Source organism: Canis aureus, chromosome 22 (assembly GCF_053574225.1).
Source record: "Canis aureus isolate CA01 chromosome 22, VMU_Caureus_v.1.0, whole genome shotgun sequence".
NCBI lineage: Eukaryota > Metazoa > Chordata > Mammalia > Carnivora > Canidae > Canis > Canis aureus.
Genome location: NC_135632.1, coordinates 5,802,786 through 5,816,366, shown reverse-complemented (window position 1 = coordinate 5,816,366; position 13,581 = coordinate 5,802,786). Strand labels below are relative to the sequence as shown.

Below are 13,581 nucleotides of genomic sequence, written 5' to 3'. Positions count from 1 at the left end.
TCACTGGCTTGGAAGGAAGAGCTTTCAAATGGTCAAATATGCCTGTGTGGTCTGCATAGTAGTGGTTCTACTCACACCTGATACCCGCTGCCCCAGCACTCACCGAGATCAGCAAAATCTACTTTTAGACTCAAAATCATTACCACCTGTGAAGTTTCTGATGTCACTTCTGAATGACCTAGCACTCTGCCAATTGCTCAGTTGGATGGCTTCACAGTGGCACATTTTCAGAAGCGTCTGGAGCCCACAAAGAGTATTGCAAATGTTCTTCTAATTTATTCAGCTGCATTATTGGAGGCATTAGAGAATTCAATTCATTTCTCTCATAACCAAAATATAGAAATCTGCTGCCAACATTAAAATAATAAAAAAATGTCATTGAGAATTTACATCCATGCGGAGATTTCTGATTAAACTTTCTCACTTTCCCTCAAATCCCTAGCAGGGTAGTTAGAGCATGTGCAGGTGTGTGTCCTGTGTGCCTATATGTGGATTGATCCATCCGTCCCGGTGTAGTCCATAAAGGATTATGAAGTAGTACGTAGGTTATAGTTTAAAATAGAATAGGATGACCGTGACGCTAAGCGGTTCATTCGCCAACTAATGTTAGTTTAGGAATTTGCTCTGAAATACTTAATATTATTTTGCGGTTCTCTGTACTGATGACAAGTAGGACTTGTGAAAATATAGACCCTGTGTGGAAATAAAACGACAGATCCTCTGGTAGACGTATGCCAGTTTGAATACACTATCACTCCAGTAGTTCTTAAGGCTTGGGATCCAACAGTTGATAGAGACTGTTATTAAGAATCTTCTGTGTCTTAAAAAAAAAAAAAAAAAAAAAAAAAAAAGAATCTTCTGTATCTTAATGAATTGCTCTCCATAGCTCTTTTCTTCCCCTGGAGTTCAACTCTAACCAATTCATACCAGCAATACTTTTCTGTTTATAAATGACCTGATGGTCATGGATTCAGAAAATATTTTCCCTCTGTGGTCCAAGAATTCTTGGGCATATTTTTTAAGAGGAATGTTCCATGCTAATATACTAATTTTTTTGGCAAGAAAATTAAGCGCCTACATTTCAGTCCAAGAGTTCTATGATAAATGAAATATAATTAAATATGCAGATTCTGCAACATTCACTTAAATATTAATTCGGGTTCTTTTATATTCTGGGCACTGTGCTAGGCATTGAATACATAACGGTCGACATAAGCAGATGTAATTATAAAGGTGCAATTATAAAATTTAGACATCTCTCCAATTTCACGTTGGCCCTTGCAGAAGTAGTGACATATTATTATAGCTCTTACTGCCACAAAATTTAAATACTCCTTTCAGTCGTTAAAAAATATTATTCACGGATGTCAATAAATATTTATTTTAAATCAACGGTAGGTTTACTGTGTATAAAAGGGAAGCAGTTTATTCTCATGTAAAGGAAAGAACCACTGAATGCTCAGAGTACCCCTTCACGATTATGCAAGAGAAAGGGCATCGCAAAGTAACGCAGAGAGAGAAAACTCAATTTTGAGTGGCAGCACAATATTGTGAGTTTAAAAGGTCAGGCTGGTACAGGAGGCTCCGGTTTTGCCACTCAATATCATGCAGAATGCTGTGACAGCCAGGGCTGATACAGCTGAAAATATCTGTAGCCTTGGAAGCCTGGTAAGTTTTAGAAGGTCATTTTGGCATCTGGTAGGAACACTGATTCACATGGAAGGTCAAACTGGACAGCCAGGCCAAAAAAAAAAAAAAAGTAGGCCGCTGAACCCAGCAGTTGTAGATTTTAGGGCAATTGTCAGCTGCGGGGACCAGGTATCCTAATCCAGTGTGACCACCTTTCCTATGTTGAGAGGACTGCGCTTTCCTTGAAGGTGAATTCTAACCTCTCTTTCCTCTTCTGAAACTTTTAAGTGGCGCATCTCCCACCTTACCTGGTGCCGGGACCAGACGTTACTTTGCTCCTGGGTAGGTCTGACGTATGCTCCGTCAAAACCGATGGGAGTCGGCTTACACCAGTGAAGTGCACGTGAAATAGGACAGTGGAAAAAGAGACATAACAGATCAATTAGGGGGAAAAGAGTTGAAACAAGGCCTTGAGATGAGATCGAGCCCTCAATTTCTCTCTGAGCTTTCTGGCAACCAAAGCAGAAGCTTTCCGAAGTAGAAAAAAAATTCCTGACTTTATTGACAAGGGTCTCTTCCTCTCCCAGGTACAGGCTTATTCTTAGCCCTTAGGGTATTTAGTTAAATATTCTGGCTCTGTCCTTGGGGAAAAAAGCCTTGGGATGGGTGAATTCCAATTAATTAAGAAGTGAGGGCCAAATTCTGCAGCCTGGCCTTCAAGGCGCTTACTGATTTGTTCCAGTCTCCCAGGGCAGCCTTCTTTCCTGCCAGTCCCCCAGGGCTCACATTCTGTGCCCCCCAATATCCCCATCTTATCTATCAGGAAACCACCCCTGACCTATCTCCCCTTTAACTCACCAGGCTTTATTGTTATCTCTACTGTGTACTTCTCACTTCCTTTTTCAATGTTCGGTTATTTTGTGTGTTTGCTTTATGTTCCCCGTTAAAGCAGTAAGATTCCCACAGCGGGATCCACGTATTCCTTCTCTGTCTAGGTTAGGTATAAAGGGTCATCAGTGAACGGTTTTACACAATCAAGGCATAGATAATAATTTTATCTGTGTACTGTTTATTTTTCACGACTGTATTTACCCATTTAATCAGGTTATTGTATGTGTTGGGTGTCTTTGGATTTCTTTTAGGAAAACATTTCTTTTTCCAGGATAGCAGAGAAGGAGAAAAAGAGAACTAAATAGATAAATGAATAAAAGTATAAATAAGCAATGTTTTAATTGTTTTGACTTTGGGCCTTCAGGTTAGAAAGCAACTTAATATTTACCATTTCTCGGTGCCATAAAGAAACTAATATAGTACAGAACTACAGAACAGGTCTGTTACATGTAAAAGGAAAAGAAAAGCCATTTATGCCACTTCACACCCTCAGTGCTTTCTCTCTAGTATACTTTTCTATGGTTTTAGCGGCTGTCAAAAGAGCTGTCTGACTCTACATGGCTTAGAAGTGTTTTAGAGTTATTCTATCTCCTTCACTGCTTTTCAAACACTGTTTTAGTGGTTGATACAGATCAGCCTTCCTACATGCAGACTTGCTTAGCACATACTCAGTTTTATACTTTTAGAGAAGCATGTCCTTCTACTTACAGGGAAGGTTTCTGCTGATACATTTTAAGCGCCTGTAATGAAAGCTCTGAAGAAAATGTAGGCTCTTCTTGCTCAGAGGGCAGACAAATAAAAATAAGTTCAAAGACCTCTTCCTCAACAGTCAATCTTTAAATCAGTTACTGAGCATTGACAGCCCTGTCATGTATTAGTTACTAGATGAAAATTGATCAATGGTCATAAGAAGAAGCTGATAGGCGCGTGTGTAATTTTCACACCCCTAAGTGTACATTATTAGTGTCTAGTGCCTGCCCTGTGGACATAGGACAATAGCAACCTGATTTGGGGGCCTGATCCTTCCAATTAATTAGCTTAGGGGGGACTTTGGTGAGTCAAACTGTACTAGCCTCAATTTATTTGTTCACAAATGGGCAAGATAGGGACGCCTGAGTGGCTCAGCAGTTGAGCCTCTGCTTCGGCTCGGGGCATGATCCTGGGGTCCTGGGATCGAGTCCCGTGTCGGGCTCCCTGCAGGGAGCCTGCTTCTCTCTTTGTCTATGTTTCTGCCTCTGTGTGTGTGTGTCTCATGAATAAATGAATTTAAAAAATCTTTTTAAAAATGGGCAAGATAATATAACCATCTCTCAGTTGTGAGGATCAAATGGCAAGAATCAGATGAAAATAAATTATCTGCCAAAATATAAAATATTATTTGCTGTACTGTACTATCATAGAATGGATGAGTTCTGGGGGGGGGCAGTTAATTTTTCTACTTGGGTCTTCCAGTAGAAACTTGCTATTAAAGACTCAGATGAACACCTGCAGGTTTTATATATAAATAAAAAAGAAATGTGGCGTAAGCCAACTTCTCAAAAGTTCGTCTCTTTAAGGCTATACTGCTTAATAAAGGAGCATAGCTTGTAGTTTTATCAAATAAAGTGGCTCTTACTGCAAGAAGATTAAGTAATTTCTCTTTCCCTCTATTAACTTTAACACAAAGTTTTTACCTCAATTTAAGTGAAGACCTAGGAAATAAGTCAATCATAAAGACAACATGATTTCACTTAAACATGGAATTTAGTCAACAACACAGAGGAGCATAGGGGAAGGGAGGGAAAAATGAGACGAAATCAGAGAGGGAGACGAACCATAAGAGACTCTTCGTCATAGAGAACATACTGAGGGTCGCTGGAGGCGAGAGGCTGGGGGACGGGGTAACGGGGTGACGGGCATTAAGGAGGGCACGTGGTGTGAAGAGCACTGGGTGTTACATACAACTGATGAATCACTGACCTCTTCCTCTGAAACTAATAATACACTATGTTAATTAATTGATTTAACTAAATGAAGAGCTAGTTGTTATATACAAAGAACATGATTTGACTAATTCCCTCATAAAAGTTTTTGCTTTTTTCTTATTCTTGGGAGATACACGCATGTACACACAAGCATGTCTACACATGCATTCATAATTAATCCTTATTTCTTACTAATCCTTATTAATTCTTATGTCTACACATGCATTCATAAATTAATCCTTATTTCACATTTATCATTACTACTAACAGTTGATCTTATGTTGCTGCGATTGACAGGTGCTTGTTTTTTCATCTTTTTACAGAACAGCTGTACTATTAGAAATTATTCTATTAGAAATAAGGAATCCAAATAGCATTCTTTAGAGAATTTAGTGTGTGTATGTGTGTTTATACGATGGCTTATTTGACATTTAAATGATAGAACTATATGAAGTTTTAAGATTGCTACATGATTGCTCTTTAAGTTTATCCAATGTATTCCTTCAGATATACAAGGGAGATATATTTTTTATAAGCTAAGTAGCTTTTGCATGCTAACTTGGAGTAACTATTGTAAAGGATTAAAATACAAGTGGTTTGAGACATGATGAGTAGTAGGATATGGTGAGGAGTATCTTAGAGTGATGTGAAGGAACATGTATGGATGCCTAAATAGCTTAGGCATTTAAAATTTAAAAAATATTTAAAATGTAAGTATTAGGGGGGCACTTGATGGGATGAGCACTGGGTATTATGCTATATGTTGGCAAATTGAACTCCAATAAAAAAATTTTAAAAATAAAATTTAAGTATTATTTTAAATAATAAAATAATGTTTAAAATAATATTTTGAAAAATGAACATAACGGAATTTTGTATAATATTTTGCAGGTGGGTCAACTTTCTAAAGTAGTTGATGGAATATAACCAAAAAGCTTGTTACCAAATCTCAAACAATCCCATCTTTTCAGGACAGATACTCTGAGTTTTAGGAAACTATTGGGTAGGTATATAGTAAACATCTTTGGTGGAAGTAGTAGTTTAGCTTCAGTTGATTGTAATTGTCAAGGTTTAATGAGATTAAGAATAACCTGGAGGAGTTTAGTTAAAGTGTAGATTCTTGGGGTGCCTGGGTGGCTCAGTTGGTTGAGCGTCTACCTTTAGCTGGGGTCATGATCCCAGTTGCCCATCGGGCTCCCTGCTCAGTGGAGAGCCTGCTTCTTCCTCTCCCCTGTGCTCATTGTTCTCTCTCTCAAATAAATAAATCTTTAAAAAATATGTAGATTCCTGGTCTTTATCCTCAGTTGGTTGACGGTAGGTCTCAGGAATGTATATTTTTAACAGTCATCCCCAGGTGACTGATTCAGAGAGTCCAAGCCTCCTCCTGGAGCATCAGATCCCAGAACACAAAGGGTTGCTGTTAAGAAACTGTTGGCAGTTGTTTCGGTTTATTAGCAGCTATCACTGCATTGTGATTTGCCATGGAAAGCTGGTCATTGCTTTTTAAGTGCATATGATGCTGATGGAAACACGTAGAACTTTAATCACTGTCTCATTAGAAGGGAGTGTGTAGTTGGCTCTTTGGATTTCCACATGCTTTTGGAATGCACAGAACCTTATGGGCAATTAAAATTAAGAAAGGGATTTGCTTTTTCTGTTTAGCAAAGGAACCAAACCTCAGTGGCTGTATTAGTTTGTTCAGTACATAAACTCTTTTGGAAAGTACTGAATCCTGAGAATAAAATCTTTGATCTCATGTGAGAAGCAAGACGTTATTTACACTTGACAACACGGTAAAAATCACATTGTGAAAAAAGAAAAAAAAAACATTGAAAATGCCCACATTTTGCCAGTGTAGCATCTTATATTGGTATTTCTTTATTCCGTGAGCTGTTATTTAATAGTGGAGGATGAGTTTGAGGAGGGCAAAGTGAGGGGAGAATGTTTTCTTTAAAAAAAAAAAAAATTTTTAATCAAGATTTGATTTATTCATTTGAGACACACAGAGAAGAGAGAGAGAGAGAGATCAAGTGAGTGAGCACAAGCAGCGGGAGTGGCAGGGTCCCCACTGTGCAGGGTGCCTGATGCGAGGCTTGAACCCAGGAACCTGGGATCATGACCTGAGCCCGAAGGCAGATGCTTAACCATCTTGAGCTACCCAGGCACTCCAGGATGTTTTATTTTCTAATGGGACATATGTCTATTGGCAAAATCCTACAAGAATACATACCCTGGTTGTTTTAATTGGTTGGGTATGGTGCTTCAGGGGAGCACTCTACTCCAGGGTCGGAAATGACTACATGGGGAGTCCCAACCTTGGGGGAAATGGCCACATGAGAAAATGTATGTAGGGCTACATGAGTTCACAGAGTTCTGTTGTGTCTTAGCTAGTTTGATAATGCCTTGCATTATTTATAGCAGTTGTCAGAAACCATTTCCTTTAGTCAATTCTAGTCTAAAAACGGGGGGAGGAGGGGAGCAGGATATTTTCTGACATTTGTAGAAATAATGTGTAAAAAAAGCATTCCCTTAATCATGTGACATGGTGCTGTCAGTGATTTTCCAAATATAACATGCCCTGCAGACTCTGTTAACTACTCATCTTGTTTTTATTAATAAGAAAAGAATAGTAAGCTGTATATTGTCCATTTTGATCCTCTGTCAACCCAAACATTCATTCAGACTCCCAGTCCTTGGTCTTTAGCAAATAATTACAAAATATAAACATTCTAATTTTTTTTTTTTACAGTGAGATGGTTTATTCTGAAACAATGGGAGTTGAAAAAACTGATTCTACAAATGTTTCCATTGATTAGCTGCCATCGGAGGGCTAATGGTAGAAAATATTTTGCAAAATACAAAGACAAGACTTTAAGGTCTGCTTGTGGGAGGATAGACCTTATCATGCCTTTGGCCTAGTCCCACAATAGAAATTTACAGCTTTTTTTTTTTTTTTTTTTTTTTTAGATATTTGCAATCTAGATATAGAGATTGTTTACCTTAAAGGACTAGAATAGATTTAGCAATGTAGAAAAGCAATGTTCATTGTTGGTCGAAGTATATATTGGTAAATGTTTTCTGGCAGGAAGTTTGTTTTTCACAGTTAATATATGCATTATGTTCTAAGTATGTTATTAAAATCACTCAAAATAGGGGCACCTGGGTGGCTCAGGGGTTGAGCATCTGCCTTTGGCTCAGGTCATGATCCCGGGGTCCTGGGATCGAGTCTCACATCAGGCTCTCCACAGGGAGTCTGCTCCTCTCCCTGCCTCTCCCTCTGCCTTTCTGTGTTTCTCATGAATAAGTAAATAAAATCTTAAAACAAAAGACAAACAAAACACTCAAAATGTGAGAGTAGTTTTATACATTGCAGCATTGCTTGTGAAAAATTAGCATTAACCTAGGTGACTGCTCTTAAAGAAACGGACATAGAATGGAATAATACATAGTTGTTGGAAAGTACGTTGACCTATGTATACTGACAAAGAAAGGTTATTATCAAATATTGTAGAAATCAAGCCTTAGAACAATATGCTTATAGTATGTTTACATCATTTCTGTAAGAATGATAAACTATGTGAATTTGTATGTGTAGATGTGTGTATGTGAATCATAGATAAAGGACTAGATATACCATACTAATAATAGCCGGGGGTACTTTGAGATGATTGGGGGTCTGATTTGGCGGTGGAGTGGTATGGATGGGGTGGAGGATTCAGTTGAACTTTGTTAAAACCCTTCTGTATGGTTTAAATCTATTGCAAGTGAAAATGCACTCATTTAGCAATGTCTAAAAGTGATGAAAGGAAGAAAAGATGTCGAACTGATGTATGTGATTCACGTAGATTACTTGCTAGAGATTTTTGTTCACCATTTTAACTTATACTTTACTATGCCTTCCATTATTTAGGAGTCTCTATATAGAGACTAGCCTTATAATTGATACCATACTTCTCAGCACACCAAAGAAAGCAGAACCATAATTAAGAGTGCAAGTCGTTAACTGACTTTGAAATAATTGTTGTAGTCACTGGAAGTGTGGAAGTCTATGTATTGGAGGAAGAAAAGAGGCTTAACATTTAAATAAACAATATTTGGTTCGAATTTTAATGTGCTCCCGGGCCTTTACAATTCCGAGAATCCTTTATTTTCATAATCCTAATTACTCCACTCGATAGGTTTTTATTTAATTTGACATCTCTTTCTAAATGTGAGTTCCATGAAGACATGACATTTTCACATATGTCTGCAGAAAAGTTCCTGTGAACCAGTGACTCGGAGATTCTAGATCTGCATTGTTGTTTGGTGCATTTATAATGAGATTTCGGTTCTTAAATATGTTAGAAATTCAAGGACGCAGAGGGACATAGAGTGTAGTAAACAGTGTACATGTAGCTTAAAAAGCAAGTATCATGGAGACAAATGATCTTTCCAGCTACTTATGTTTTCGGACTTGTATATTACAGTGTGTTTCTCTTTTTTAATAAATTTGTAGATTTATACACATGCACACACACGGAGGAATATTTGGCATCCATAAAAATGGTAAGACTTTGCCACTTGCAGCAACATGTATGGACCTAGAGGGAGGCTTTTATGCTAAGTGAGATAAGTCAGACTGAGAATGACAAATACCATATGATTTCACTCATATGTGGAATCTAAAAAAAACAAATGACTAAACAAACAAAAAGCAGAATGAGACCTATAAGCAGAGAACAAACTAATGGTTGCCAGAGGGGTGGGGATCAGAGGATAGGCAACATGGGAAATAGAGGTTTCCAGTTAAGGAATGAATAATTTCATGGGAATGCAAGGCACAGCCTAGGGATATTATAATAGCATCGTATGGTGACAGATGGGAGCTACACTTTGGTGAGCATACATAGCATAGTCTATAAACTTGTGGTTTCACTATGTTGCAAATTTGAGACTAATGTAACATCGTGTGTCAACTAGATTTAAATTAAAAAAAATTATTAAGCCTTATGAGAAATACTGAGATAGGCATGAGCAAAATATGCCTCCCAGTTACCCATCTCTTTTAAAGAACTATGGACCAGCTTTTGAAACTCTAGGCCTCTGCAAAATTCCATCTGTAGGTCTGGGTTGTGATATAGCAGTTACAATAATATGAGAGTAATTTGTTGTTGTGCGCATCTCAGACCTAGTTAAGTATACGAGTTATGTGGAATCTTCTCCAGAGGATACTTACACTACCCTAAAGTGACAATACGCGTTGTCAGTGCATGTCCTTGTTTGGGTGCATATATTCCTTCCTCATTTAAATTAGGTAAAAACAACAGGGTCTTGGTCACTGTTAATTAGGCAAAATATAATTCTTATTTATATGTCAGTGTATGTAAATTTTTTTAAAAGCTCAAGTTAAACAGACTCTGATACTTTATTGTTATCAGGAATGAATTCGTTTAACATTGGTGTATTAGTAAGAGTATGCTTGAGATTATTTGTGAAAAAGGTAATTTTTAAGGTCAAATCTATACATCAGTAGAAATATGCATAGGATGATAATAGTCAACCTTTGTGGCTTGAGTATTTGTAAAGATTGCAGTAAGAGATGCATTTGTAAAATGATGTAAAATGATTTTTGCTGATGAGATGGAACGGAGATGTTTATATACTGTGTTGTGTCATGAGAAGTCCACTAATTCATTAAATTGGATACATTCATGTAATGTCATACTATATTTATAATTGGTTTTAATCATTATATTCTGAAGAATAATTATTTTACATCTCTTTATCTAACCGTAAGCATACATTTAATAATTTCCTCATAATGATTAGTAATCAAGCAACACATGTTTTGGGCAATCTTCAAGAGAAATAAGTCTGAAATTTCTCAGATTGAGGTCACTGTGTCAGATTTTTACATCAGCCCTGTCTGGAAATTCAGGATTCATCTGTTAGGATGAAGCTTTTCTTTTCTTTTCTTTTCTTTTTTTTTTTTTTAAGATTTTATTTATTCACGAGAGACACACAGAGGCAGAGACATAGGCAGAGGGAGAAGCAGACTCCCTGCGGGAACCCGATGTGGGACTCGATCCTGGGACCCTGGGATCACAACCTGAGCCGAAGGCAGACGTGCAACTACTAAGCCACCCAGGTGCCCACGATGAAGCTTTTGTACTCAGCTATACTTGATAGTATTGATGGTTATTGCCACATTAAGATTTCAGCAGTTCTGGAAAGTGTGACAACTATGATTAAATCTGGTTCTGATAGATATACCTTATTTCTGGTGTGCTTTCTCGCTCACATGCACACTCTTCATGTTGTGTGTGTGTGTATACACATCTATAGTATTTGTCATTTCTTCTCAGGTTGATTTTGTAATTTAACTCAATTAATTGAGCCTGCTCACGAACCAGGCACAGGTTAATTGTGAAGAAGGCCTTAATGACGACCAATTGGGAGCGTGATTTCTGCCCTGGGAGCAGAGTTGGGGGCAGTGGCATGAAGAGAACACATGCAGCAGATTTCACTGATGCACAGGGCACCGTGGGAATATCTCCTCGGCTTTCTCATTAATCACCTTCATAGTTCTTTTTGAGTTGGGCAATAACAACATTAGGGAAGCATAGATGAATTTGCTGACATTTCTGATGCAGTGAAGGTTACATTGAAGCATGTTTTGGGCTGAGGTGCCATCAACTTTGTGAGAAGCTAGGTGATGTTATTCAAAAGATAGAAATGTGAAAAATTTAAAACTAAGATCTTGGCCTCCAGTTACTTTGCCAAAAAAAATACAACTGCTTTGAGTGAATGTTAGAATCAAAGTCTATACTTCGGCACTGCATTGGGAATGACAATTCCAGTGTTTTGGCTTCACAGTTTTGTCGTGCTGATTTCACATTGGTAGATTCCAGTTGGGTCAACGTAGAATTTTCTTCCCTGAAAATTTCCAGGATGGTGAGGTTTTTTTTTCTTTTCCCGCCCCCCCTCTACCATTTTAGCTTTTGAGCACATAACATTGCTAACTTGTTGTGGTTTGTGTTCTGATTTCTCAGCTATTGATTATTTTGAAATATTACATGATACGGACCGATCAGAAATGACTCCCTGAGGTTAACAAGATGACTTCTTTGTGTAAAAATCCCTGAAGCACGATGAAGTGGCATTTGTGCCATTATGCCAATTTACTTTTTTGTAGAATAGACGGGAATGTTAAAAGGCTGCCTGTTTGAATATTATCAGGGAAAAAATGCAAATTTCCCCTTCTTTTGCCAGAATTGAAGACTGAATCTGTCAGAACTCCACAGATACTTATTTAGCTGTTTTAAATTTGCAAAGCCACATGTACCTGTTTCAGATTATCCTGTGGGTAAGAACATCTTCCATCAACTTCACAGCTGAGGAGGTATATAAGTATGGTTCTGTGTTAATGTCACTGCCTCATGCCGTCTTTCCAAGGAATTCAATGCTGGTTTTATTCACATATAAAGGTGGCATTGCCCGTGTACCAAACAGGCACTGTAACTTATGGAAAACACTTGTAAGCTAGTATGCAGGTATCCTAAGAAATATTTAGTCATGCCACAAACAGATTGTGGGCTTTCTCTGGATCAGACACTGGGTGCTAGTGGTTTAGTGGAGAACTAGCTTGGTAACTGCTTGCTCTCATGGAGCTTACATATTTAATGGCAAAAGTAGACGATATGCAGATAGTAAGATAGGTACCTGATATTGCACCAAATACAAGTGCTTTGAAGAAAAATAAACCAAGATAAAGGTCTGGCAAGTCTGGGCTGATGTCGGGAGGAGGAACAGAAGATTGGATACCTTTTGAGACTGGCTGGAAGTTACCTTGGCAGTGGGGACCAGATGAAGACCTAATTAGGTACAAAGCTAGTGACCCAGTATACCAAAGTGTACAGCCTGCCACCGCGATATTTATTTTCTAATGATCTGAAGACTTTTAATTTTTTTTTTTAGTTTGCCTGAATACAGGAATCAGTTCAAAATTCACTTTTTAATCATTGCATAGAGGCTTCCTGTTTTATTTTGTCTTAAATATAAATACGGAAGGGACAATAATCATTTTCTGTTGAGCCCAGTTTGGCGAGTTGCTTTTGGAATTCTAATCTTTGGCAGTAGCGGGTCGGCCAGCCAACACTCCTTCGTTATCCTTCTAGTAAGGGACCACTTGATGATTAGGGAATTGAGCCTAAATTGTAAAGGAATGCTTTGACAGACCGTAGATGACTTATTTGAGTTAGTAAATTTTCCTTTTCTTGGCAGCAGATTGTCACCCGAACACAGTGCCGTGTGTCAGCCTGACGGGCCACATTGACAATCGGCATGTGTGGTTGAAAGTTATCTCTTTTTCTCATCAGTGTTCCTAAAAACTTCACTTATTTGCATATCTCTTTCATGATTTTGCCAATATATTTACTTAGTTTTTTTTTTTTTTATAATGTTAGTCTTATTTTTCTAAATTACTTTTAGCAAAGGTTAGCTTTTTTCTTAGGTATGATAGCCATGTGATCACAGGCTTGGTGAGCTACTTTGTGTATTCTATGCATCTATTAAAATTATATTGTTTCCGCATCACTTAAAATTGTCATGGGTGCTACCAGTAGTGTGCTTACCCTTTGCTGAGAAACACTGATCTCAGCTTTTTGTTATATGGAGTAGAATACTGCTGAAGACTGCATTAACCCGTTCAGACCACAGTTTTCCCCATGTAATAACTAACGGCCTTGTTACTCTATTTAGTACCTTAATGAGTAGGGAAATGGCAGTACAGCTCTCAGAAATGCTTAGCTGGTTTGTATACTGAAATCTCTGTTAATATTTGGGGTGAGCTCAGGGCAAAATTGTACTATGAGTTAATTAAATCAAGTAATGCATTGCTGATGGACTTGGCATCAGTGAGCCTGGGGGAAAAGTTACGGTTTGAGGCAAGGGGCTTCTCGTCACCTTTAAACATTCCGTGGTGAAGTTGGCTTTCTTTTCCAGTTAGATTGAAAAAAGCAACCTCATATAATTACTCCATTAACTTCCTCAATACGTAAGCTATTTCAAAATCAAAGGCTTGTGAAAAAAGTCCCCAAAATTCCCAGCTAACTGCTCT

General features: G+C 37.9%; 1 protein-coding gene and 1 long non-coding RNA gene across 28 annotated transcripts in view; one reads left to right on the top strand and one right to left on the bottom strand.

The window, feature by feature from the left end:
* MBNL1 (muscleblind like splicing regulator 1) overlaps positions 1–13,581 on the top strand; it is a 279,557-nt gene that overhangs the window by 115,237 nt on the left and 150,739 nt on the right. The gene's annotated exons all lie outside the window — the stretch shown is intronic.
* Positions 1–13,581, bottom strand: part of LOC144293685 (uncharacterized) — a 34,728-nt gene that overhangs the window by 1,169 nt on the left and 19,978 nt on the right. For all 8 annotated transcript variants that reach the window (XR_013360920.1, XR_013360919.1, XR_013360921.1 and 5 more), the window contains 2 exons: positions 2,488–2,620; positions 1,938–2,012 (listed from right to left, as the gene is read on the bottom strand). This is a non-coding gene — a long non-coding RNA (uncharacterized LOC144293685). The remainder of the gene's footprint in view (positions 1–1,937; positions 2,013–2,487; positions 2,621–13,581) is intronic.